Source organism: Alligator sinensis, unplaced genomic scaffold (assembly GCF_000455745.1).
Source record: "Alligator sinensis unplaced genomic scaffold, ASM45574v1 scaffold18_2, whole genome shotgun sequence".
NCBI lineage: Eukaryota > Metazoa > Chordata > Crocodylia > Alligatoridae > Alligator > Alligator sinensis.
In genome coordinates this window covers 336,959-362,506 of record NW_005842281.1, presented here as the reverse complement: position 1 = coordinate 362,506, position 25,548 = coordinate 336,959, and the positions used below count along the sequence as shown (strand labels likewise).

Sequence of the window (25,548 nt, the reverse complement as noted above, 5' to 3'; positions counted from 1 at the left end):
AGTAAATTGGAGACATGTGGATTAGATAGAATTACTAAAATTCTATTACACCATATCTGGTGTGTAAAAATGAATTTTCTGGTAAGTCTAATATCTCAGTACTCCTTATAGAAAATGTGATAATAAAAATATATGTTTCTACAGAAACATAACAGAAAAAGATTTATAGATAGATATGTATTTCTATATAGATAGATATGTCTATATATCTATATATATATATAGAGAGAGAGATCTATCTATATAGAAATAGAATATAAAATAGAAATAGATGTATGTCTGTATAAACATCTCTATATAGACACATACCTATTTCTATTATCACATATTCTTTAAGGAGCAGTGAGATATCAGGCAGTCATCCTCAACTGCGAGGGCTTGCCGATGATGATGAGCAATATACTATCAGCAACAGCAGCAGCAGTCCCTCGCAGTTGTATATATTTGTCAATACACACACACACACACACACACACCCCTCTTTTCATTGAATTACTACAAAAAGGAAAAAAAAATATTTTAGTTAGTCAAGTAGTTGGTCTCCCCTTCCCCCTTCCTTTCTTTCCTCTCTCTAATTTTCAGTGCTCCCTTTACATGGTAATAGACCTCACAGGAAGTATTTCCGTGGGTGCGCTTACTCCATTGTGTAAAAGTTTGTTGACATCTGCACAGTGAGGAAAACTGGCCTATAAAGTTTGTGGCCAGTCCTGAATTTGGAAAAGCATAGAGACAAAGTGAAAACATATGCAACTTATTTTGGGTAATTCTGGGCTAAAATGAAGAGCCAGCACTAAAGTGCCTGGGAAAGTTTAAAACAAAGACCCTATAAAAATCAATCATATCACTTATTCATTAAGTTATAGGATTTAGCTAACTTTTTTGTAACTGTGAATACTCTGAATTCAGAATTAAGTAATTCCTTCCCTCCCCCCCCATATTAATTTATATTGCCTTCCCTTCCCCCCTTCCTTCTTTGTAATTTAACATTTCTCTCCAGTGTGCTTTTGCTTATTTTAAGGTATTTTGTATTGTGATTCCACACTCATTGGTAGTTTAAGAAGGGAAGGATTTACTTTCCCATATCAAATATCTGGACCAGATAAAATTTAAAAGCTCTCTTACCAAAGCAGACACCACAGAGTAACTTAACATAAACACGCTGTGAAGCAGAGGTGTGCTTTAATTCTGATGCCATTTTCCTAATTAGATCCATGTTCTAATTATGAAGCTTCCTGTGTTTATGTAGCAGTTTGTTCCTAGATAGCACATAATGTAAACACTCAAGTTAAAGGATTTTAATTTTTTAACAAAGCCATAAAAGGGGGAGCGGGAAAGAATTTTTCAAGCTGCTTATCTGAAATGACATTCTTGAGTCTTGTCTTTTTGCTTTTATTATATTTCTTTACCAAACCAAGAGTTCAAATTATAGGTTGCATAGTAGTTGTTATAGTAATAATAAAATAAGATAAATATATCCAGGCTTGTAAGCATGTAACTGTTGTTCAGTTTTCCTTCCCTTTATAGCATCAGTATAAATAATAAAGATGAAGAAATTATAATCAGATGTTTATAGCCAAAAAAGGATACACATTTAACTAGAAACATGAATTACAATTTTTTAAGTGCCTAATAAGGGACTATTTCCAGTTCATGTGATCATTCTAAACTGCCTTTCAACGTCCTGATGAATGAAATAACGTAAAAAATGCAGTGTCTCTACCATGCTGTAGCTTTTAAAAAGTGGTATAATTATTGCCTGTGCAATGCAGTAAACGTAGAAGATCCATTGCATGTACTACTATGGACCAAGGCATTACAGTCAACTCAATGGCATTTTCTATATTTGTTTGGCAGGTTGGTTGGTTGTATCATGGTCACTTTTGAATGTTGTATCTGCTCAATTCCAAAATTTCAGGGAATGTTCAAAGTTTCAATGGACAGCACCCTATTTTTTTTTTCCCTTTTTCCTTTGACGATAATCTGAAATCCAAAATAAAGACTGCATGTAGCCCTTGGCTTTTAGTTAGTAGACCTAGAAATTTCAATCACCTCTGTCAATATCCATAGAGTAAAGAACCAGTGGTTCCACTAATAACCCTCTCAATACAGTATGAGAATGATATCTTGTGTTACTTCTCTTCCAGACATAAACTAAAAAATGGTGAGGAAAGGGGAAATGGGGATATACAAAGAGCCCCCAGTAGGAGAGAGCAGCATGGAGGAAAGTAATATACAGTGCTCCTTACTGTGTGGTAACATGGGGCAAGGAGCTTGTTCCACGGAAGAAGCAACATGTATAACTTTCCAAGTATGTTACTGGGGAGCAAACGCATGCTTTCAGCCAGCACTTTTCTTTTTAAGTTTATTGGTCATTTATTGATCACTTATTAAAAGTGTTTTAAGATTAGTTTTAAAATTAAATAACCAAATGGGACAAAATGTTAACATGAGAGGAGAAGAGTGAGGGAGAATTAAAAGAATGGCCCAATGGCTCAGGAATTTGTTTTTAATTTTACTTTAACAGGATGTTTACTGCTCAGATATTAACAAACGACTGGATTCTTATCATGTATATCTTTTTGTTGCATCATTTCACTGAAGCCCATGAAAGTTGGTATGCTGAATATCTGTGAATGCTGTCACTTTGCAGAAAATGAAAATCATGTTTATTGTCAGTGAAGGTTGAGCCATGAATGATCCCACTACCTAATACCTTAAAATCATGGAAATGCCTGCACATGGGTTTCCTAGCCTGTTGGCTTCAGTAGGTGGCTATGCTTCTTTATAAGCACCTTAATTTATAATCTGTGATCCTTTATAAGCACCTTAATTCCTCATAAGTGACATAGTCCAAATCAAGGAATAAGGCAAGAAAACAAAAAAGCCTTCTCCCTTGCCCCTGTTCTCTGGCCCTGGCTCCCTGCTTAGAAGTCTATCCTCTTGTAGCAGGCAGTTTCAGCTGCTGCTTGCTTCCTTCTCTGGACCGTCTAATCTTCTCTCAGGGCCACTCCCTCGTTATCAGAGGCCCACAGCCGAATGTCCTTAACAGGACTGGTTGTTCCCTCTCAAGGGGACAGACCCCACCTGCAGCCATGCCTTTTCACTTCTATACTGCTGACAACACTCCTTCAGTTTCATCCTCAACAAACAGCAAAGAGCAGTGCGTAACCCAGATTCATCCAACTTGAACTGTAACAGAATCTTAGAGATAAGGATGCATAATTTTTCCTCCATAGGTCAGCACATCTGAGCTTTTTATATTTGGGGTTTCTTATTTTAGTTCAGAAATTGGAATATCTCTTTTTAAAGCTGCCTTTTCACTGTATCAGTTACATATACCAATGCCATTCCTCACACACTGATCAGAGTCAGAATTTAAATTCCCTACCTTCAAATCCCTAGCTTTGACTCTTGCTAATTGAGTAAACAGAGTATTTGCTAGTTATCCTAGGCCAGCTACTAGAGAATGGCTTGGTACTTTTGCAGCGGGGAATCAAGAATTGGAAATCCTGTACTCCATTCTTTTCTCTGAGTGGCATGCAAAATGGTTAAAGAAAGGGTAGTCCAAACTAGTCTAGATGTTTGGAGAGGCAACAGAACGTTATATTATGGAATTTCTCATGTTGAATTCCTAGGTTCTCTTCTTTCTACTGACTTTGGATAATATCTTTTCTTAATTATTTGAAAAATAAGGGAGTATCCAATAGTGTCATTCTTAATTGTCTTTTCATCAATGTATAGAAATTTAAAGGTCACTTAAAAGTTGAGGTTTAAGTGTGCTGTCTCCTCTTTCCCAAATAATTTAATTTTTCTCTAGTCTTCAGGATTATTTTTTTAAGGACTTGCCTTGCCTCCCTTTGAAGCGAACAGCAATGTTTGCATTAGAGCAGACTTGTCATCAAATTCAGATCTGGCATTTTTTTATTCAATATATGCATCTTCCATTAGGACAGAGAAATAATTCGAAACGACTGTGTAGAATTGAATATAGGCCGCCACTAAATGTTACGCTTGGAACCAGTATGTAAACAACTATGCAGCCAAAGTATGGATCCCAGAGGCTAGGGACAGAAGTTACACACAAACTGGTTCAAGTAATCCAAATCTGGTTTAAACCTATCATAGAACAGAAGCTCAGTGCTCATAAACCACTTTCAAAATGGCTGAAACTGGTTTAAGATAACCCTGGTTGTATGTAGCATCAGACGTAACTTATTTAGGTCAAACTGGTTTATGGAACTTCTGTCCCAGACCCCTTCCCAATTCAAGTTAATTCACAGTCCCCCAGCATCCCAGGATGCTTTGCAGCCCTGGACTGTGCTGTCTGTTTTAGTGGAGCAGGGCTGGTCCTCCCCCAGCTATCACAGAGCTAAGACACTTAAGCTTCTGCTCCTTGCCTGCACCTGTCAGCCCAGTTGTGGGGGGGAGGGAGGGCAGGGCAACAGACCCATAACCCCACTATGCCCAATCTGTATAGGACAAGTGGAAGGAAAGCCCCAGCTGTTCGCCCCCTCAGCATCCAAGCTAGCAGGATTGGCATTGACTCACCTCTGCCCCCTACCCAGCCCCTGGCCTGTGGGGGTGGGGGGAGCAGGGGGAACGCACTGGCTGGGCCCCAGTCCCCCTAGCTGGGGTCTGCCCAGCACAGGGGGAAAGCCCCCACTGGGAGATTTTCACTCCCCTGCAGCTTGGTGACCTGGGCTGGGATTGGGTCAGTCCCACCTGCTCCCCAGCCCCCTGCCTGGCCTGGCCCAGCTCAGGGCCCCCGTAGTCTGGGTCTGTCAGGCGTGGAGGGGTTGAATCAGCTTGGCCCTCCTCCCTCCCCAGGCCCTTCATGTTAGAGGCAGGGGGAGGGGGGCAGAGTGGTTGAACACACTGGCCCAGCCAGACACTGGTCTCCCTGACCGGGGTCTGCCCGGGGTGTGTGGGGGAGGCTTTTCATAACCCTGCAGCCCAGTGAGCCAGGCTGGGGATCAGCTGAGCTCCTCCCCTCCTCATCTGACAACAAGAGTTAGTGAAATAGCAGTCATTTAGTGTATGATTTGGATTTTGGCATTATGATTACAAAGTAAAGGTTTTAAAGACTTGATAAAACTCAAATTGGTAACACAGTTCTCGTGATGCACCATAATATCATTGCCTTAAAGTACACTTCATGGTAGACACCTGAATTTGACTATTTTTTTCCCTCACAGTTTTTTGTCTCAATAAACTATGGAAGTCCACTTTGGGCATTCAATACTAAATTGTAGTATTAAAGAATAAGACAGGGAACACTGTTAATTTGGGTAGGCAGAGTGTTCACATAGCACTTAGGTTTTGATTGCTGTTTTGTCAGTGGTTACTCAATACTGCAGTCAATTTGAAACTAAACACTGAGTAGAAACTAAAAAAAACTAAAACTAAACTAAACTAAAAAATGCTATTAGCAGATTTAAGAAGGGTGTGTCTCAGTGGCTTGCAGATCAAATTTATTCTTTTTCCAAGAAGGTGTTTTCTAACTTCCCTAGCCCATCTGAAATGCAAAAGCTATGTTGTGTTTTTCCTGTGCAGCATTACCATTTAATAAAAATGGGTGCTGTGACCAGTATTCAGCTCTACAGCTTTGCTGATGCTTAAGCCAAGTAAGCCTTAAATTCAGATCTCTATAATAGAATGGCTCTGCAGTGGTGGCAGGAGTAAAATGCTTGTCACTAAAGTACAGTAGTTCTGGCTCACAACAGAGCTGGAGAGCAAATTTCTTGAGTAAAGTTTGTAGCCACATTTTTTGCCAGTAACCATTGCATGATGTGTACCATACTTTAAAATTGCCAGCATCTTGAATTAATCCTATAAGTGAACAGTAGTGATCAAACTGGAAAAATAAAAATGTGCATGGTCAACCCCAGATGTTTCATTTGATCTGAAATAAAATGTTCTATGTACCTTTTGATGGTTTGTAACTTTATTTTTTAAGGTAAGTTTTTCATTTCAGCATGATAAATCAAAACCTGCCTCCCCCTCCATTTTATTTTTGGCAAAAGCTGAAGTAAATAGTTTTGGTCAAGTTGAAACATCATTTTTCAGCAAATAAACTCTTTGAAAAACTTTGCCAATTTCCAGTCATGCATCTTTGCTCTGGGAAATGCCTCAACTCCAACATTATGTCGGAAAGCTTGTCTAACATCTTTCCCAACTGTACTATTGGTCCAATAAAGACTTAAGGGGGAAAAAAAAAAGAAAGAAAAACAGCCAAGAAAAAAAAACCCCACACTGCTTCTTAGGATCCCCAAAAGAAGAACACACTACAATTTGCAAGAGTGTAGTGAAGTTTCAGTGGTTGAAAAAAGTTAACTTATTAATACTAAGTTAATGTATTGATGTTCCTTTTTTAATGTACTTATTCACGTACATTGTTTAATAATTTAGACATTAAGAAATTCCTAGTACAATATAATGCAATATGATATAAATGCTCTAAACTTATTTTTAGAGGCTCTTGTTGGATGTTAATTATTTTGGGGCTCATTTCATTTATAATAACAACACTGGGGTTTTTTATATTGGAGGTAGCTGGTTGGTATGAAATCAGGCAGAAGCTATGTTTGGTTGGCATCTTAGATACTAAGGGCATCTTTACACATGATCCAGGGGTTGGTGGCGGGGGAGCTTTAGTTAAAGCTCCCCCACCACCATTTTGAAGCGCAGAACTGTTTCAGAGAGATGTGAGCTTTTGTAAGAAGTAATCTACTTAGATAGATAGATAGATAGATAGATAGATTAAAAAAATAAGAATGTGTATATGGGGGAGCCGATCTTTACACTTGCTTTTTTGCCATTGTTTGGTTTGTTCAGTTCTGTATAATGCAAGAGTGGAGCGTAATCACATATTTCAGATACATTATTTGTTTTTTCACTTTTAGTCTTCTCGAACCAAATTATGGTTGTGGGGAAGGAAGAAGGGTTGAAAGATTGTGTGTGTGTGTGTGTGTGTGCGTGTGTGTGTGTAACACATTGCATTATATACACATAATATGTGTGTAAATATATATGTAGTAGAATAAACAATTGAAAAAGAGAAAGAGTAGAAGATCTGATTTTTCATGAGAGTGGAATATGACTTCCTGCTTTCAGCAAATTATTTGGTTGCGATTTAAAGATGAAAAGTTGAATTAACTTGACGCTATTTCCAGGAATTCTACTTGAGCAGTTCACAGTACACAAGGGATTTATAGAACTTCTCAAAGGATAGATCTGCTTTTACTGTACAGAGGACACTGCATTAAGTGGTTTATTTTATAGGAAATCTCAAAATTATTTACACCAACCAAACATCTCATTGCCTCTGTAGGTTACCACAAATGCCTTTCTTACACTGGATATTTGCAAGGTTTGTAGCTTCTAACTTAGTGCAAGCTATAATGGCTGAGAAAATGTATTAGTACCATCTCTTCAGTTCAGCGGGACAGTTTTAAGCATCAGCTATCAAAATATACTTAACAGTTCATTTGGCATGTCAAATAATGATGCATTTAGAAGGTGATTATAATTAATGCAAATTTTGCTCCAAATACAAACACTGCTAATTGAATTAGCAGGTTATCTTTGATAGCGTTTAAAATTGTGCTTCAAATATTAGTGATCTGGCACTAGCCAAGAATTCTGCAGTTATGAGTGAAATAGATTAGCATTCAAACATTAAAACTTAATTACTGTAAAATAACTGCAATTCTGGGAGTTTCAGTGGAATGATGTTTTCTCTTTAAATATTTATAAGCCAACAAAGACTAGGTTAAGCTTACTGAAAATTCGCAAATGCAGAATTTAAAACAGATGGAGTGAATATTTATCTATCCCCTCCAGAGACAAGCAGTGAAGGCAATGAGAGCAAACAAGATAGTTAAAAGGAGATTGTATTAAAAAGAAATATTAAATGAGCATGCTGCTAAATATTCTTGATCCAGATGTGGCAATATGGCAATTCTTCCATCTTGCTGCCTTATTAAAAATGGAAGTTTTACATCTTTCCCAATTGTATTTTACCCTTTTCATTTATTCAATAAGCACAAACAAAACGAAAAAAAAATTAGAGGTGTATTAGGGCAGTATTTATTTATTTTAATATGATTTATATGCATGTTCTTAGGCAACTTTTGGTAAGAGATTAACTTAGAAAACAGGAGTGCAACAAGAAAAGATGAATGAAAAGAGAACAAAACAACCAAAAATGGGAACTAGAATATCAACGTGTAAGACCCCCACTAAACAGTATCTTGGCATATCTTTGTTTACTAAATGTTTGGCCAAGTAGGAAGGTCTTACAGCAATTCTGAAAGGTATCCAGGTTAAGGCTCTGGTGGGCCTCAAGAAGGAGTTCCAGAGTTGAGGAGCAACTGCCAAGAATGACCTCCAATGCTGTTTTGCTAAGCAGACTCGGTGTATTGATGATACTTGCAGGGAATTGCTCTTGGCTGATCGTAGGGATTGTGATAGGGTGTAAGGGAGAAGGCAGACCCTTTAGTGTATATAGGGCTCAGACAATTTAGGACCTTATAAATGAAAACCAGCACATTGAATTGCGCATAGAAAGCTACTGAAAGCCAGTGTAGATGCTAGACTGTAGTTTTGTGCCCCTAAAGAGCCGCCTCCGTCAGAAGATGGGCCATTACATACTGCACCAACTGCAGCTTGTGGGCATTTTTCAAGGGCAGCCCTGTGCAGTAGCTTTGAGATTAAGGCATGGATGAGATGCAAATCTGAAATAAAGGGTTGGAGCCTTCTCACCAGGTGGAGTTGGTTAAAGGTGCTCCTAGGCACCACTGCCACTTAAGGATCCAGGAGCACACATGGCTGTGGAACTAAGTGGTAAAGGGAGGCTGAAGCCCATCAGTATAGGTGTCCCAATCCTCCCCAACTCACCTGCACACTGCCATCATCTCTAACTTGTCCGAACTGTTTTAGTTTGTTCACGTGCATCCAGTTTCTACTGTAGCCAGGTACTGGGAAAGGACTAAGATTGTAGGGCCAGTGTCAAAAAAGGAGAGGTAGAGCTGGATGTCATCAGCATATTGGTGGCACCTTACTCCACATCTCCATGCAATCATACCCAGCAGCATTATGTAAATGGGCATGAGGGCAGCAAGATGGAGACCTGACCCTTCCATAAAGGGATGATGAGCACTCAACCATCACCGCTCTCTGTGACCTTCCTGTCAGGAAAGAGTCAAACCAATAAAAGTCAGTCCCACGAATACCCACAAAGTCCTGTAAATGTTTTATCAGCATCTTGTGGTCCACTGCATCAAAGGATGCTGAATCAATTAAATCATCAGTGCACAATTTTCCCCATTGATCTCCAGGTTAAGACTGTCAGTCAAGGTCATGAGCAGTCTCTGTGCTATATCCAGGATGAAAGCCAGACTGACAAGGGTCCAGGAAACCAATGGCATCCTGATGCTCCTAGAGTTGCTGGGTGACTACCCATTTAATGACCTTCCCCAAAATGGGGAGGTTTGAGACAGGGTAATAAGTGGTTGGACAGTCGACTTTAAGTCATGGTTTCTTGAGCAGAAGCTATAAAATTGCAGATTAAGGTATGTCCAGCAACCCACTTTCCCAAAAGGCATTGACAGCTCTTGCCAGCAGTGGCCCCCACCCTCTGCTTGGTAGTTTTTCAGGCAAGGACTGGCATAGGTCCAGTTCACAAGTGGTTGCCTTTATTCCACAAAGCACACCCTCTGCATCAGTGACTGACAACAATTTAAATCTACTCATATAAACAGGACAGACCTGGCTTTCCTCAACCCCAAACTCTGACTCAGCAGCAGAAGTGATAGTCCTCAAGCCAAAATTGCTCAAGCCATTTGGTCTACAAAGTAGGCATCTGTAAAGTTTTATGAGCTACGTAACCATTAAGATTCACGCATAATAGCCCCATAGACACCATATGGCCTACTTGGTGTCTGCTGTGTCCCTTACTCATTTTATGTCATATTTCTTGCTACATATTGTCTGAAATTATATGGTTCAGCAAGCTCTTCCCGCCATGGATTATGCTTACCACTTACAGTGTTGAGCAGTTCAGTGAGATTACCCATTCTAGTGAAAAAGAATCATGGTAGGAAGTTATTCAAGGCATTTGTAAAAGGTTATGTTCAATAAAGTTCCTAGTATACTTTGATTGACTCAGGATCTTGCTTCTATTATTAGTGTATAGCTGCCTAGCACTGTTTGTTTGACCTTCAAGTCACATGGCAATGTCCAGATCTTTTCTGGGAAGAAGATTAAATAAGTAGAAATCAGTGATGGAAGCCCCTGATTTTTTACGAGTCCTGATTTTTTGAACTCTTCTATTGTATATAACTACTCTTGTGCATACATATAGTTTAATGAATTATGACTCCTACCTTTGTCAGGCATCCAGTTGGCCACCATGTTGTAGAAGCAGATGGTGAATAGAATTTCTTAATTCTAGCTAATGGCAGAAAATATGCTCAGTAGGAATAGTGTATTAGTATGGGAATATGTGGTGGAGAGCAGAACACTTATTGCAAAGATTTAATTAAGCCTCATCTAAAAAGGGAGATAATATATGTAAAGATTGGGTTTTCACATGCAGTATGGTGTAGATCAGGCAAATATCTTATAGCTGCATTTCTTGCAATATGACTGTTTCAGCTATTTGCACATGAGCCAGATAGTGATACCATGCTGCTAATAAATTAGAAAAAAGTTATGATTTAATTCAGCAAGTATTGTTTACTAATATCCTATTTTTGAAATGTGCATGGCCCTGGTTTAACCTCTCTCCAGAGGATTTTGTTGGAACATTAGAGTATTTTTTAAGTCTATAGTATGTAGTTTACTATCTTCATCAATTTATTTCAGTAATTTGGGAATTTATTCTTAATAATTCTGGGATTATTACTTTACGTGTAATTCAGCTGGTCAGTTACAAGTAAGCAGTGGCTTGCACTTTCTTGCATTTAACTTTGCAGCATAAAATTAATCTTTAATGCACCATTTAAAAAAAAAGTGTTCATTTACTTTATGTTAGTTCTTTGTTAAACTAAATTGCTTTCTTGTGCATGTGAAGTGTGTCCCTCATTTAATCGGGGAAGCTATTATTTTTTAATGTCCATATATACCTGTGGGATAGCCTATAAAATTTGGATTGGATTATCAGTACCCCTATTATTATGATGGTGCTCTAATTATCAGAGAGCTGTCTTCCAGCTGGTCTGGAGTGTCACAAACTTTCTGCAGCTTCAGACTTACATAGCTACCCAAGAATGCCTCCTTCCAAAAAGCAGGAGCCTAACTCTCCCAAGTTTGCCTATCACATATAGCAGCTAGATTTAGGGACCACTTTCATATGCCACTGAACAGTTGGACAGTAAGGAAATTTTTAAAGGACTATCATTCACCTATAGTATCTTTGTTACTTGCACTTCCATTGAAGAGCTGCAATTATAATGCCTATTAGGTTCCTTGATTTTCCATTCTTTGTTCTGCAGGCTCCAGACCAAAGAATGAATGGATAGGATGTCTCATTTCAGTTATCAAGGGAGCTTGTATAACAGGAAGTGGAAATGGTTAGGGTTGAATACTAGGAAAGATAGTAAAACCTCTCCCATACTGAACTATTTGTTTTGATGGTGTAGAGGTTGAATAAAATAAGAGCCATAGAGCGCTTCCATTGGGAACTGATGTCAGCAAAACTCTAGGAGTGGAGATATGGGGAGGAGGGGTAGAAATGCATGTATTATGGCTGAAAGAAATTGAGTCTCGTAGGAAGGAGGAAAATTATTAGATGCATGTCCATGCAATGTATTCTGTTCTGTTGACAATGGATGTACCTTAATGATAGTTGTTGACAATGTTTTATAGCAGTTTCCCTGCTGTTGAGAGGTTTGGGTTTTTTTGTTTTTGTTTTTTGTCCTGAGAGCCATATGTAAAACTTTTTTTAGTTTATCACATCATTTCTAGCGAGAGGTTTTTCAGTTTAGGCTGGGTACTGATGTATGTGCTACTGTCAAAAAATGCTTGTCTACTACGTACTTTCAGATAATATTGTGAAAGGGTCTTTTATAAACTTGACTCTGAGAATCTTCCCAACTTTTCTGCATGTAGGTGTTCTTGCTTCACTTTTGACCCTCTGCAGCAGGCTGAGTTCTCCTGAATTGTCAGGCTGGAAAATCGAACATCTTCTGCCTTCTAATGACTGCTTAATCTGAAGACCCTGTGTGGATCAGTGCAGAGTAGTTCCTAACTGCCTTTGGATAAAAATCTTCTGGTTGCATGTCTAAGGGCATTTGCTTTTTTCATCTCATTTTTCTATTAGTTATGTTGGAAATCAAAGGGAGTCTAGGTTTGAAAGTATTAATGATGCCGTAAATATTCAGCATTACTATTTTAGTTAAAAGAAAATGTTACTGTATGTTACAGTAGCATTATCTATCACGAAATGTTACCGTATTTTCTTGCATACCACATATCTCCAAACTTAGACATGCAACTTATTTTTGGGAAGGCAGAATGAGGAAAAGAAGGATTTTTCTATAGTTACAGCCTCATGTAACAGGGACAGTGATTAATTTTCAACTCACTCACCCTCCCTTTCCTACTTTGGCAAAAGCTATAGTTTTAACCCATTCACAGCTGGATTCTCAGCAGCACTTGGCTGCTCACCCTAAAGATGAAACTGTGACTGTTGCTGACGATTGGACTCCCTGGGTGGATCTTGGATTTTGAATGAGTTAAAAGTAATCTGCAGAGGAACCAGGCATACTAACAGACAGCAAAATTGCCCCCCAGAACAAAAGATACCTCGATTACTGGAATATTGAGACCTTTAAAAAGGAGAGAGAGGGTTATTAACACCCGTGGAGGGAAAAGCAAACAACAGTCATCAGATAGATTATATTGAGCCATGAAATAAGTTGACACCCTCAACACTGACTGAACAGAAATGCTGTTACCTACCAGTTGGCTTCAAACTTTGGATGGAGCAAAAATCAAAGCACAGTAAAACCATACCACCTCAACCTCCACTGGATGTCCCCTGCTGGGCTCTGTCCCTCCCTCCATGCTTCTGTTTCCAGCTTAAGATGTGTACCTGTCCTTTGGAAAGCAGTTTTTTGAGGGGAAAGGGTGTGCTGTATGCAAGTAAACATGGCATCTAGCTAGACTACTCTGTTTAAGAGAGAGACAGAGAGAGACTGACTTTGACTTCTTAAACCTTTATTATACAAATATTAGTAACAAATGGTGAAAATGAAATGGTGTGTGGCCCTCCCAGGGGCTGAGCACTTGTCAGCAACAAAAAACACCATGATACCAGAGATCGAAACCATCTCCCCTATGCCCCTCGTGGGGTTGCACGTCAGACTGCCTGTCCATCTTCCACCTTGCAGCGGGCCCCCTTGATGGCGCAACACAACTCAAACTAGTCCATCTTTTGTTGCAAGGTGAAGTATCTAAATTCACACGTGACACGCACCCAGACCAGGAAGCAGAAGAGCTAGAGGGTGCCATTGAGGCCTGCCTCTGTGAATTGGATTTTGTGGCTTTTCATAGTGTTTCCATCTTGGCCTGGCCCAATAGAAAATTGGCCAGGCAGAGCATGCTTCCCTCACCTACTTGGTTTTGGATACATGAGATATACATGTCTCAGAGAAGTCCAAGTTCAGTGTGCCAAAGAGGGTGCTGACAATAGGAAGAGAAGCTGCAGCTGGGGACAGTCCATGATGGTGTGGAAGCAATTTGCTTCCACCTCCTCTTCCTCAGAAAGGGCAGGCCACCAATTGTACTAGGTGGTGGGCCAGCTTGATGTGCGACTGGACCAATGAAGCAAAATTTCTGCAGGTGAGGTTCAATGCCTCCTGTCGCAAGGCCAAGTTATGGTCCAGAGGCTCCTGAAAGAGCTCTAGAAATTGCAGGTGCTTCCCCTAGGGTCTCAGTCCAAGCTAGGCCTGCCGGATCCAGGCAAGGCTGCAGTAGAAGGGAAGCAGAGAATCCCAGCTGAGGTGATCAGGATCTAACAGGAAAAGTTCCCAATCAAGCTTGAGGTCCCCTACTTGATGCAAAAAAGCAGAGACCAGCCATTGTCAGGGGAAGTGTTCTCCAGCAAAAGCTGGGTGCTGAAGGGCTTGCAGGGGCTTGCAACCTGGTGGGCAGGTATAGGACAGCCCGCTGGAGCTAGTGATACCTATTCCAGAAGAGGTCCATGAACAGCTTCTGGAGCCTTTTGAGCAGGGTCATTGGCAGGTCCAGGATGGCACACCTGTGTTGCAGACTTGCAGCAGTGAGGTTTTTGATGACCAGGACCCAGCCATGGTAGGAGAGGCTGGTCGGGCACCAGCACCACTGCTGTAATCATGCCTCAACTTCCCCAACACCCTAGACAAATGCCATGGTGGCTTCAAAAGCCTTGGTCACCAGGACAGGGCTCCAGGCAGGTTTGGGGGCTGAGTGTCAGCTCAGGTGCCCACCAGAAATGTATCACTTTTGGCCCAGTAGAGAGAGAGCAAATGAGACAGCCTACCTGAGTCTGAAATTGGCAATGCTGTCCTACCGCACTGCTAGATTTCTTGCTCTCACTATCCTTAAGTTTTAAACTTCAATTGAATTGCCTGGAAACACAAAAAATAACTCTTGTGTCATTCTGTTCAAGAAACATATAGACTCATAGATTGGAAGGGGCTGGGAGGGACCTTTTTATCATCAGGTCCAGTCCCCCTGCACTAGGCAGGAAAAGACAACTGGGGTCATGTGACCCCAGCGAGGTGACTGTCCAGTCTCTTATTGAAGATTTCCAGGATAGGTGACTGCACCACCCCTGGAGGGAGTTTGTTTCACAGTCTGGACACCCTGACTGTGAAGGAGTTTTTTCTGGAATTGAGCCTGAAGAGGCTTTCCAGGAGTTTGTTTCCATTGGTCCTGGTCCTGGTCTTCCCTGGGGGTGCCCTGCTGACCAGCTGTTTGCCAAGTTCTTGATGTACTCCCCTGATGTAGTGGTAACCTGCTACCAAGTCCCTTGTCAGCCTTCTTTTTGGTAGGCTGAAGAGGCCCAAGCCCTTCAGCCTCTCCTTGTATGGCTTGTCTTGCAAGTCCCTGATCATACAGATGGCTCTTCTCTGGACCCTCTCAAGTTTTTCCATGTCTTTGTTGAAACGCAGCGCCATAAGATGGGAAGGGATTGGTATTATAGGCAATAAAGTCTTGTAATGCTTTTAATCCATTTTTTGTTCATGATTTTTTGGATGTTTGTCAGTAGCTTGAAAAATCTAACCATCATAGGCCATGCTCACACTTCTTAACAACTAGTTATTCAGCTACTGTAATTCTTATTCCAAAAGGCCTCATTTAACCATTTCTTCTTGATGAATAGCTGTCAGGTAGTATGAGGGACTTTCTTGTGGATGCACTCATTTGAAGGAGTCTAGTCTAAGATAGTGATTGGGAAGCAGGAATTGTGCAGCATATTCTTGGTGCTCTAATGTCATTATAATGTGCCCTTAAGTCGCTTACATTTTTCTTCATGTTTCCTTTTTAGTAAAATTGGTATCATATCTCCAGTACCTCATAAGGGAATTAGGTCTTACTATTTCTAAGGAACGCTGAGAGTGTCTCAGACCATACGCATTCTTTATATCATAGCTGCCATCCTGCTCTCTTTAAATATATATTTTAATGGTTTATAGTTTCATGACAAATGTACTTAATAATTCATTATTAGCAACAGTAGTATAGATTCTACAGACCTCTGTGTAAGACTGTTTTTGGCTATTACCTAACAGATAAAATGTTATACATTTATCTTGATAAGAATTTTTAGATCCATAAATTCACACCTCTGATAGATGAAAAATGCAGGTGGAACAAAAAGCACCAACAATATTGCAATAATAAGAACATTAGCAATATTTCCCATAATATTCTCTGCTAATATAATAATAACATTTCCTATAATATTTTCTGAGTCCCAAGTGAAAATGATTCAACAAGACAGACATTTCAATATTAGACGTTAAATGTAAAATAAAAGGAGATGGGTGAGATTCCTTATACGCCCGCATAAAAATATTTGTTTAGGAGCTCCCTGTTGAAGCACCCAAAAATCTGACCAACAATAACATTTTTTATAAATGTTGTATTTCATATCTTAGATCAGTACAGTTCCATGCTGACTTTGTTAAGCAAGAGCAATGTTTCTCAAGGCAAGGAAATGAGACACAAAAGATGTTACTAGAGCTTTAAGATCCTTAGGCCTTGTCTAAACAGAAAATGGTTTATTGTTGAGGTTTTTTGGTGGTGATGGTGGTAGTTGTTTGCTTGAGGACTGTGTTTTTCTGGGGTAACTAATACAAAATAAGCAAGGCCATGGACTTCTCTCTCTCATTCTCTCTCTTTTTTTTTATGCCGGTTTAATTTACTTCCTTTGTCTATAATAATATTTATAGATCCCCATGCTTTCTTTTTTAAATAACTGCATGGCATCTTGGACAGATAACCCATGCTGCAACATTCTTTTGCTAAGCTATAATGCTAGGCTGGGACTTTTTCATGGAATACTGTAGGATCTGCTGGAATCTATTGAAAATATGGGGTTTCTGGTCAATCTAAATTATTACAACGATTCTTCTTTCAGCATCCCAAATTTATTGCTTTAAAAATGAAACTGATTAATATGCTTAGTAGTCTCCTTACCAAAAGCCATGTTTTTGCCTGTTGTATTTTTATAGCCCTGCAAAGTGTCTTTATTTGAAGTGGCACTGATCTCTGTCCTTGTCCCAGGAGTGCCCCTACACCTACATACATTTGCTGTGACAGGTGCTTGTAGATCTTGGCATTCCAGCAGCTACTGTTCAGACAGATGTGCATACTTCTCTTTTCTAATAATGGGAGAGTCTAGGATCTAATCAAGGCCCAAAACTGAAGCTCATGGCAAGACTGTTAGAATGACTATGTGGCTCAACTAGTCAGAGCCTGGCATTGCGAAGGAGCACACTTGCCTGTATACCAAGAAGACTTATATTCACTGATTATGACCCCAGAACAGCAGAGTGCATGCACACAGGTAAACAGATCCATGTGTTATAAGCAATGCAGAGTGAAATAAATGGTAGGAGGAATCGGAGTAGTCAATCCAAAATATAGGTGCATCCATTCTGATTAGTTGTTATTCCTGAAGCCAATGTATTAATGCAGGATATACTGGTTTAATTATATCTATAAGTTTTAATTATACTGTCACAACCCAAAGTTGTGGTTTTTTGTTTTTGTGTGCTTCGGCACCGCTAAATTATGTTCCCGCCAAATTGCAGCTTTTTTGCATGATAGAGTTTTCTGCTGCAATAGGAGAACCCGCGTGCAAAAGAGTATTTCCCACCGTTTGTAGCCTTCTTTGCATGGTGCATTTCTTTTGCATCATAGTGATGCACGGTGCAAAGGAGTTCCCGCCATTTGTATTTAGATTCGTGCCACATTATTGGCCGGTTCTAAATGTAGGCATACGTGGCAGCTAGCTATTGGCTTGCTAGCCGTACAAAAGGCTTGGGTAGTTTCCACCCAAGTCGGAGAGAGAGGAAACCTGGAGAGATACAGAACTCGCCAGGAGGAGGAGACTTCGCGCTGTGTGAAGATCTCCAAGCGATGTGGACACTTGCGGACCCAACGCACCTTTCTTAAGCAGGCAACGGAGGTCTGTTTAGCTTCTAGCCTCTCCCCGTCACCGAGCGCAATCCTAGACGTATCCCTATCCTATATACCCAATTTTCGAACCCACGGAGTCTTAACAGCTCCGGGGGACCTGGGAACCGAACAGAACCCACGGAGATTCAGCCACTCCGTGAGGAAAGAATTGCCGAACCCGTGGAGCCTAAACCACTCCGGGGTCAAAGAACCGAGTTTGTCAGAGTCCTCCAACAAGGATTCAAGCGGAGCTGCGCCTGGAAAGCTGTCCAGCCTACACCGCGACCACCTTGGGTGTAAGTAAATAATCTTTTCAATCAACCATTACGCCTCCGTAACTGATTCTAGCTCGCGCGTACCTTACCGCCCCGCGGTTTTCTCCAGCCCCGCATGCCCGGGCTGCTGGCCACAGTCCGCATGCGCAAAGACAGGCCCAGCTCGCACATGGCGAGGATGGGATCGGGAGCCGGCCCGCACATATACCTTCTATAATGTCATACCTTATATCATTATTTGATAAGATCAAAACATACATATATAAAAACTGGGCCACGTATGCAGTGAATCTAATTTATTGGTAGAAAATTGTTGGTGAAAAATTATCGTTTGTGTTTTCAATCATTTTCAATGTTAATGTTGCATTGACCTAATTTTTAAATGCTTGTATCTGTTTATAAGAAATCAAACCACCCATGTAAAAAGTATGGTGGATGGAAAATTAAAATTCATATTGACTTGGAAAAATATTCTTTGGGCCACACACAAACATTTCCAGCCATGATTTGTGAGTGATTTATGAGCACTCCCTTGTGGCAATTTATTAGAACCACTTGAAATAGCAAAAGGTTAGTGACAGGGAACATTTAGTACACTATGGTGTCCAACCTTTTGTAGTGTTTGATCTATGGTTAAAATGTTATCTTCCAAATGTACTTCAACATCATCTAAACTTTTTTGCATCTTGAAATAACTTAAATTGATGGTAATATAGCAAGTTTACACAAACCTAAATAAGGCATGTAAAGGATCTGCTGCTCTTTCTGTTTTCTATTTGCATCCATGAGAGCTGTGAGGTTAAACATTGGGTATATGTTTGTGCAGTTTTGCAACAGTTTGACAAGGACATGATTTTAAACTTCAAAAGTCTGAAAATAGTTGATATATATAAAGTCATTTTATGATGTAAAATTAATGTTTGTCGTAGTTGTTCTCCTATAACTTTGAGAGAGACTATAGCCTTTAATATTTCACTACGTGGCCACATAATAATGATAGCATTTTCATGCTCAGTATGTGTCTGCAGTTTTATTAGGTATTAAATTTGTGTATGAACCTCCTGTTTTGATTTCCCCAGACATATTAATTTGAAATTATATTGATTGATAGCTGTTGATAAGTCCCCCAGGTTGATGGAGATTATTTTTCTGTGGCTGACTAGAGTGTTAATAACTGTCACTTGTTTGGTTTTGCTTGTTTGTTTTCAGTGAAATTAAATTATTTTCTGGCAGAACCCTACATTGTGTGGGACAACCATTTTTTTGCTAATGAATATATTGTTTATGGAGATGTATGGCCTTTTGTAATGAATGAGTTTAATTGCCTTTTTCTAGTATCCTCAAATCAACGTGAAGCAAATTGATATTTTTTTCATCATTCAGGATTTATAAGTCACTAAACATTTCAAGAAATCTCTCTTTTAAAGTCCTTTACTTAATCTATAGGTTTCTTGTCCCAGGCAGAGCTTGAGTAGTTTGATGCGGTGTTATGGAAAGCAATGTAGTATACTTCAGAGTGCAAGTAAAATGGGAAAGAAAATGTTAATTATTCAGAAAGCACAAGAAAATAGGCAAAGGCATTTTATTGGAATTCATATGATCTGGGTTTAATTTCTAACTGTGCCTCAGACTTCCTGTGTGATGTTTGGCAAATCCCTCCATTTTTTTTCTATTTCAATTCATTTTGTCAAATGGGAATAATCCTATTTCCTTCCTCCCACTCCTGGTCTGTCGATTCTGTTTAGGCCCTAACCCTGAAAACACATATGCGTAACTTCAAAACACAGGAATAGTTCTGCTGCAGTTAAAGGAGGTGCTCATGAGTTTGAAAGGCAGGCCAATGTTTATTAAGTATTTTGGGGATTAAAAGCTTTATATACAGTATACAGTGCACTGTTCATTTAGGATCTGATTTCATCCCTGTTGAAATTTGTAGTTTATTCATCCTGTTCAACAGGGGTAGGGTCAAGGATTTGAAGCCCCAGTTCTGCAATTTATTCTACACAGATTGACATCAGTGGAAATTAGTGGAAATCTAAATAGGAACAAGGATTTAAATACATAGTTTAGGTAACTTAAGTTTATAAGTTACTCTCTTTAGATTGATATATCCATGGTTGACTGAATAGCAGCCTGAGACCACTGGCCTCCAAAACTTCAAATTTCTCATCATTGCCATTAAGAGCTTTGTAAAACTTTTTAAGTCACTTAAGTGCTGGAGAAGTGATGATTAGCCTAAACTCAGGTCTGTTAAAGCAAACTATTGAACTTGCTTATAGAACTAAGAGCGCAGACAGAAGTGACAATTTTCACCTGATCTGGCCACAGAAAGTGGTCTATAGCTGGTGATCAAACACAAGTGTATAGCTGCAAACCACTTAAAAATGGCTGACTGGGCAAAATCTGACCCGCGCTGCATGTGGAGGGAGTTCAGTCTGGGTTTTTTTCAGCCCCTGCTGAACGGTGGGGTGGGTGTATTGCAGCCCCCTCCCCACCTCAACCCTCCCATTCTGAAAACAATGCAGTCTGGCAGGCAGGAGGAGCAGCCAGCAGCTAGAGGCTCCTCCCCCCTGGAACCAATACTGACCTTCTGTTTGGTCTGGGGGTCATTGAAACTCAGAACACTTCCAGGAAATCATTCAGAGTTACAGCAGGGAGCTGCACTTCTGTCTACACCCTTAAGGACACAGGCCAAGACTTTAACTATTTTTATTGAATTTAGTTGGTTTCTGAGCCTTTTTCATTCCATTATCTTTTGTGTCTCCCCATGGAATATTCTACAAATAAGACTCTTAATTTCCAAAAGAAAATAGGTGCATGATGCTGCAATAGAGGCCTCGATTACAAATGTCAGCCCACTCTGTTTTACAGTGGAACCTTGTATTTCCCTCCATTTACAATCTATTTTGCATGCTTTTCAGAGTCAGTAGTTCATAGTAAATGCTTGCTGAGTAACAAAAAAACGTGAAAAATATCAGATATTGATATCCAGTGTGGTGAGACAGATATGCGTGGGCAGGTTTTTCTTTACAAACCAGCTCATATTTGGATTTTTTACACTAGGTATAGAAAAGATCTTTTAGGTTATTTTATCATCTTTGTACCAAGTCTGTTTACTGTTTTCTTCAGTCTTGTTCTAAATATGTCAAGTCATGGGACTGCCATCACTTCACATAAGAGAGAGAGAGAGAGAGTGTGTGTGTGTGTGTGTGTGTGTGTGTGTAAAGAACACATAATAATATGATGATTAGTCATGAAACCATATAATGATTACACTATGTATGTTTAAAACCCCTTTGCCTGGTCTTTATCCATGAAATCATCTTCCAAGGCATCTATTAATGTATCAAACTGTAGAACACTGTACAGACAGATGCCAGATCATTATTTGCATTTAGTTGTTAAAGAAGTTATTATTCCAATTCCTTCCCCTAAAATGTAAAATATGTTACTTTAAATAAATCCCCAGACGAACAAGATTCAGTTCCATCATAGCATGTCTTTGTATACAAGTGTAGCAATTCCTTAAGTGGTCAGAGGTAAAAACAGGGGTGAAAACCTGGCCATTTTGAAGTCAATAGGAATTAAGCTGTTGACTTCAGGGGGTCCAAGTTTTCAGTTAAAAGTCTTGCTCCTTTTAGGGAAAGGGTGAATGGGTGCTATCAACAGGCATTAGAAGGATTTTGGCAAGTTTTAAATAAATAGGAAGTTTGAAGTACATTCTACTGTTATCATGATCTAATACAAGTATATATTTTAAACCTAATTTTAATGTATGCCATTTATTTATAATTTTTGCAAAGATTAATTCTGTGATTTGGGGAAGGTATGCAGTATTATTCAGCTATAATAAGGTTTGATATTATTTTATTATACACATTATATTATTTGTTGTGGGTCAGAGTACCATCATTGAAAAGTAGTGGAGAATGAATGATACAGTGTTTATGAACTCTAATAAATCAAAACAGCTTTTAAAACATCTTAGAGCATTTTCTAATGGGAAAAGAGTAATTTTAGGAAAAGAAGTCTTCACTCCCAATAACAGGACAAGTAGTTCTGATATTGCAGAAGAAAAATCACTGTAGACATCTTGATGTTACTCCCTTGTCCTGATGTTGTAATTCCTCTCTTCTGACTTTCTTTGAACTCAAACTCAGCGCAAAAACTAAATCAGCAAAAGAACACTAGCTTTGCAGGAAGTGAGGTATGTATTTAGATTGGATATCTGGAAAAAATCCTGCACTGTGAAAATAGTGAGGCAGTGGAATAGGCTGCCTAGGGTAGTTGTGGACTCTCCATCAATGGAGGTGTTCAAGAAGAAGTTGGACAGTCATATTGGAATGGACTCTGGGGCCATATTGGCCTTCCTCTGTAGCAGGGGTCTGGCCATCTACCTGGGACCTCTTGGGCTTATACTGACAACATTTCACAGAAGCAGGATGTTGGCTGCTGTGGTTCCCCTGCTTTACCTGGGCATGTTAGGGTGTTAGGTCTGTGGTGTGTCAGGGTTGACAGAAGTCTTATGTAGAGTTTAGATTATGGTTTTATGGGATGGTTGTCATAGGGATGATTCTGCCTTAGGCAGGGGATTGAACTGGATGACCTCTGGAAGACCCTTTCAGCCCTACTTCTCTGTGATTCTCTATTACTCAAAACTGGCACTGTAGAAACCTCAAATTACTACCAATGATTAAAGCTGACTGCACTGGTTGGGCTACAGTCCTCGCTGGGAGTGGGAGGAGTTACTGCCTACTTACTGATGGTGACCAGGAGTTGCATGTCTTGGGCTGATACCCTGGTCTTATTGAAATCAGAGGCATTCTGCCTTTTAATTCAGTGCGTCCAGGATTTTACCCCTAGAATCTGTCTCTGGCTCTCCAACTTGTTTGCTGATTTACCATGGACACATGCCTCTGTCTTTAATTTTAAACCTTCTTACTTGAAGTATAAGCCAACCTCTAACCACTGATTTAGAGTAGCTGCCTTTGGAGAACGTTCTTACTTTCCAAAAGTTCAGGAATTTTTTAACCTGAACCATTTGATACAGGCCAGCCCCAGAGTTAGCTGGTTACTGCATTTGATGAGTCCTCTAATCTGAAAATATCCATGTTCTTAGATGGGCATGTCACTTCTTACCTATGTCTTACTCAACAGTTAAATTTACATGGTAATATTTACAAATGTATTTGATATCTTTTGAAGAAATATTTATATGCATGAAAAGAAAGAACTGCAGTGATTGCCAAATCTGTAAAGTAATTAGTCCCAACCCCAATGGACAGAATTGTTTTTAGAACTAGATTTTAAAGGGAAACACAAAGTTAGCTTCAGACTGTAAAATGGAAGATTTAACATGTTTAAAATTCTTTTAAAAAAAGCTTTACTGAATACATCTTCTATGATACCTGTTGTTGGCTTTCACCAACAATAATTGTTTTCAACAGTTTGAAGTGGGTATTGATGAAAGAATACTATTATATTTTGCCTACCCTGTTGATTATATATAATTCTCTTTTTATGCCATAATTATCCATTGCTTATAGAAGTAAGGAGAAGCCCAAAAGGGGTACCAAACATAACTGTAAAATCGAAACGGTGTTTTTAGGGTTGTAGTAATTAGTAGCCAGTGTTCATCCATACAACAGATTATTGTAGGCAAAAAAAATATTAAGAAAGGAAAAACCAAAATAAGCCAGCTATAATATAATGCAGTTCTGGTGATCCAGAGCCAGAAAGTAAAAGAAAATAGATGTGTAAAGGCAGAAATTCCATTACCTGTGTATTTATGGTTTAGCCAAGTTAGGCAAGCGCAATCCAGTGGGGAAAGACAGGGAGTCTTTGTATGACTCAGTAGTCTGAATCTTCTGAACTGTATCTGCCAGGCTTCTCCCCAGTAACTTGCTGGCAAGCTCTTCTTCTCAAAATAAATATTCCTTACTGTTTGCCAAGAGAAGAAATGCCACATCAATGCTCTTGTCTTTGAAGCTTTCTTGAGAGGGACTAACTTGTAGAACTCTTTTTGTCCCTCACCGTAGATCAGGGAAAAGAAATTCTGTACTTAACTAATATTTAAATTAACAATATCTTTTATCTGCAGACACCCGTTACACATTCCTAGTCAGGAGCCTCCATATCCATAAACAACAGTGGTCTTGCTGGCAGTGAACTCCTTTTACTTGCTAGGCATCTCCTTGTAATGTTATATATTTGACAGAGATCAGTTCTTTCCCAGTATCTAGACCATGACTTCTTGTATTCTGAGATCTCCCAGTAAATAATTTTGCAACAGAACTGAACTTCCGAAATGAAACTTGATTAACAGTAAAAATGTACGTTTCAGTCACTTTCAAGTTGCAAAAAAGTGGTGTGAAACGTGGTCTTTTAAGTCTGTCTGCAGGGCATTTGAAAATGACAGTTCTGAGTTGTCTGAACAGCCCCATTCAGCTCACTATGGAGTTTAACTCTGAAGTCTACAGTGATTGTTTTACATCAGTATTCATGCACTGGTTTATTTTCAGATTGTATAAATCTTTTACCTTGGTGATTAAGTGAAGAAAGGCATTCACCTTATAAAGATATACATTGCTGCTGGATGCAGTGGTAGATAACAAGGCATGTAGGAATGTAGCAAATGGGTGTTAGGAAGTAGAAGTTCAGGTGTACACCAAAACCTTAATTTCCTCCTCCCAAGTTAGAAAGCAAGCTCCTGGGACAGTCTGTCTCGTTATGTTCTTCTTGTACTACACCTAGCACAAAACAGCTCCAGCTGTACTTTGGATGTCTGGATGATACCTTAAATATAAATAAACCTTACTGAGTCCTCCTCATAACCTTTGCAGCAAAGCTGTCCATTGTTTCCCTTATGAAAGGGACTAGTTTGGGTCACTCATCATTACTCACTTGTCAAATGCCACTGTTATTACTTTAAACTTTCTATTATATTAGTATAACAAGGCCTTTCCCCCTCTCTCTCCCCCCATGTAAAGCTGCTGCCAAAGGAATCAGCTGTTTAAGATGGTGGTGTTGTGACATTTGGAAATGAAATCTTGGTGTGAGGGAAGAACAAAATGTGCTGAATTTTGTTTAGATTTTGTTGGGGGCTCTGGGAAACTTCTATGCTCTAATAGCATAGCTGCTGGTAATTTGTATTATGTAAAAGTTACCAAAGTAACTCATTCATATCTTGCTTAGTCACATGTTAGCTCTGGTAATTACTTTCAATCTGCCAAGACCCAAACAGAACATTTAATGGGTGTGGTAAAAACCAGAAATATAGGGAGTGAAAAATTATATATACAAAATCTTAAAATGCTGGGTGTCTGGGATTATTGTCAAAACTTTCTATAATCTCTTTTTATGGCTCTTTACTTCTTATTTAAATAACTTTGAGTAATAAAAGTGAGGGGGTAACAAATTTAAGTGAGAGACATATACTTTTATGACTAAAAATTATCAACATATCTCAAAAAGAGGAACTCTTGAGAGGTCTAGTTCTGCCTCCTGTCCTTAAACCTGACCTTGGTATAACTTCTTATAGAAATTATAGCAATGTAGTTGAGTACAGCTTTTTCCTTGAAAAATAAGGGAAATGAAATGC

General features: G+C 39.4%; 1 protein-coding gene across 4 annotated transcripts in view; it reads left to right on the top strand.

The window, feature by feature from the left end:
• Window positions 1–25,548, top strand: part of ARHGAP42 (Rho GTPase activating protein 42) — a 332,737-nt gene that overhangs the window by 151,641 nt on the left and 155,548 nt on the right. The gene's annotated exons all lie outside the window — the stretch shown is intronic.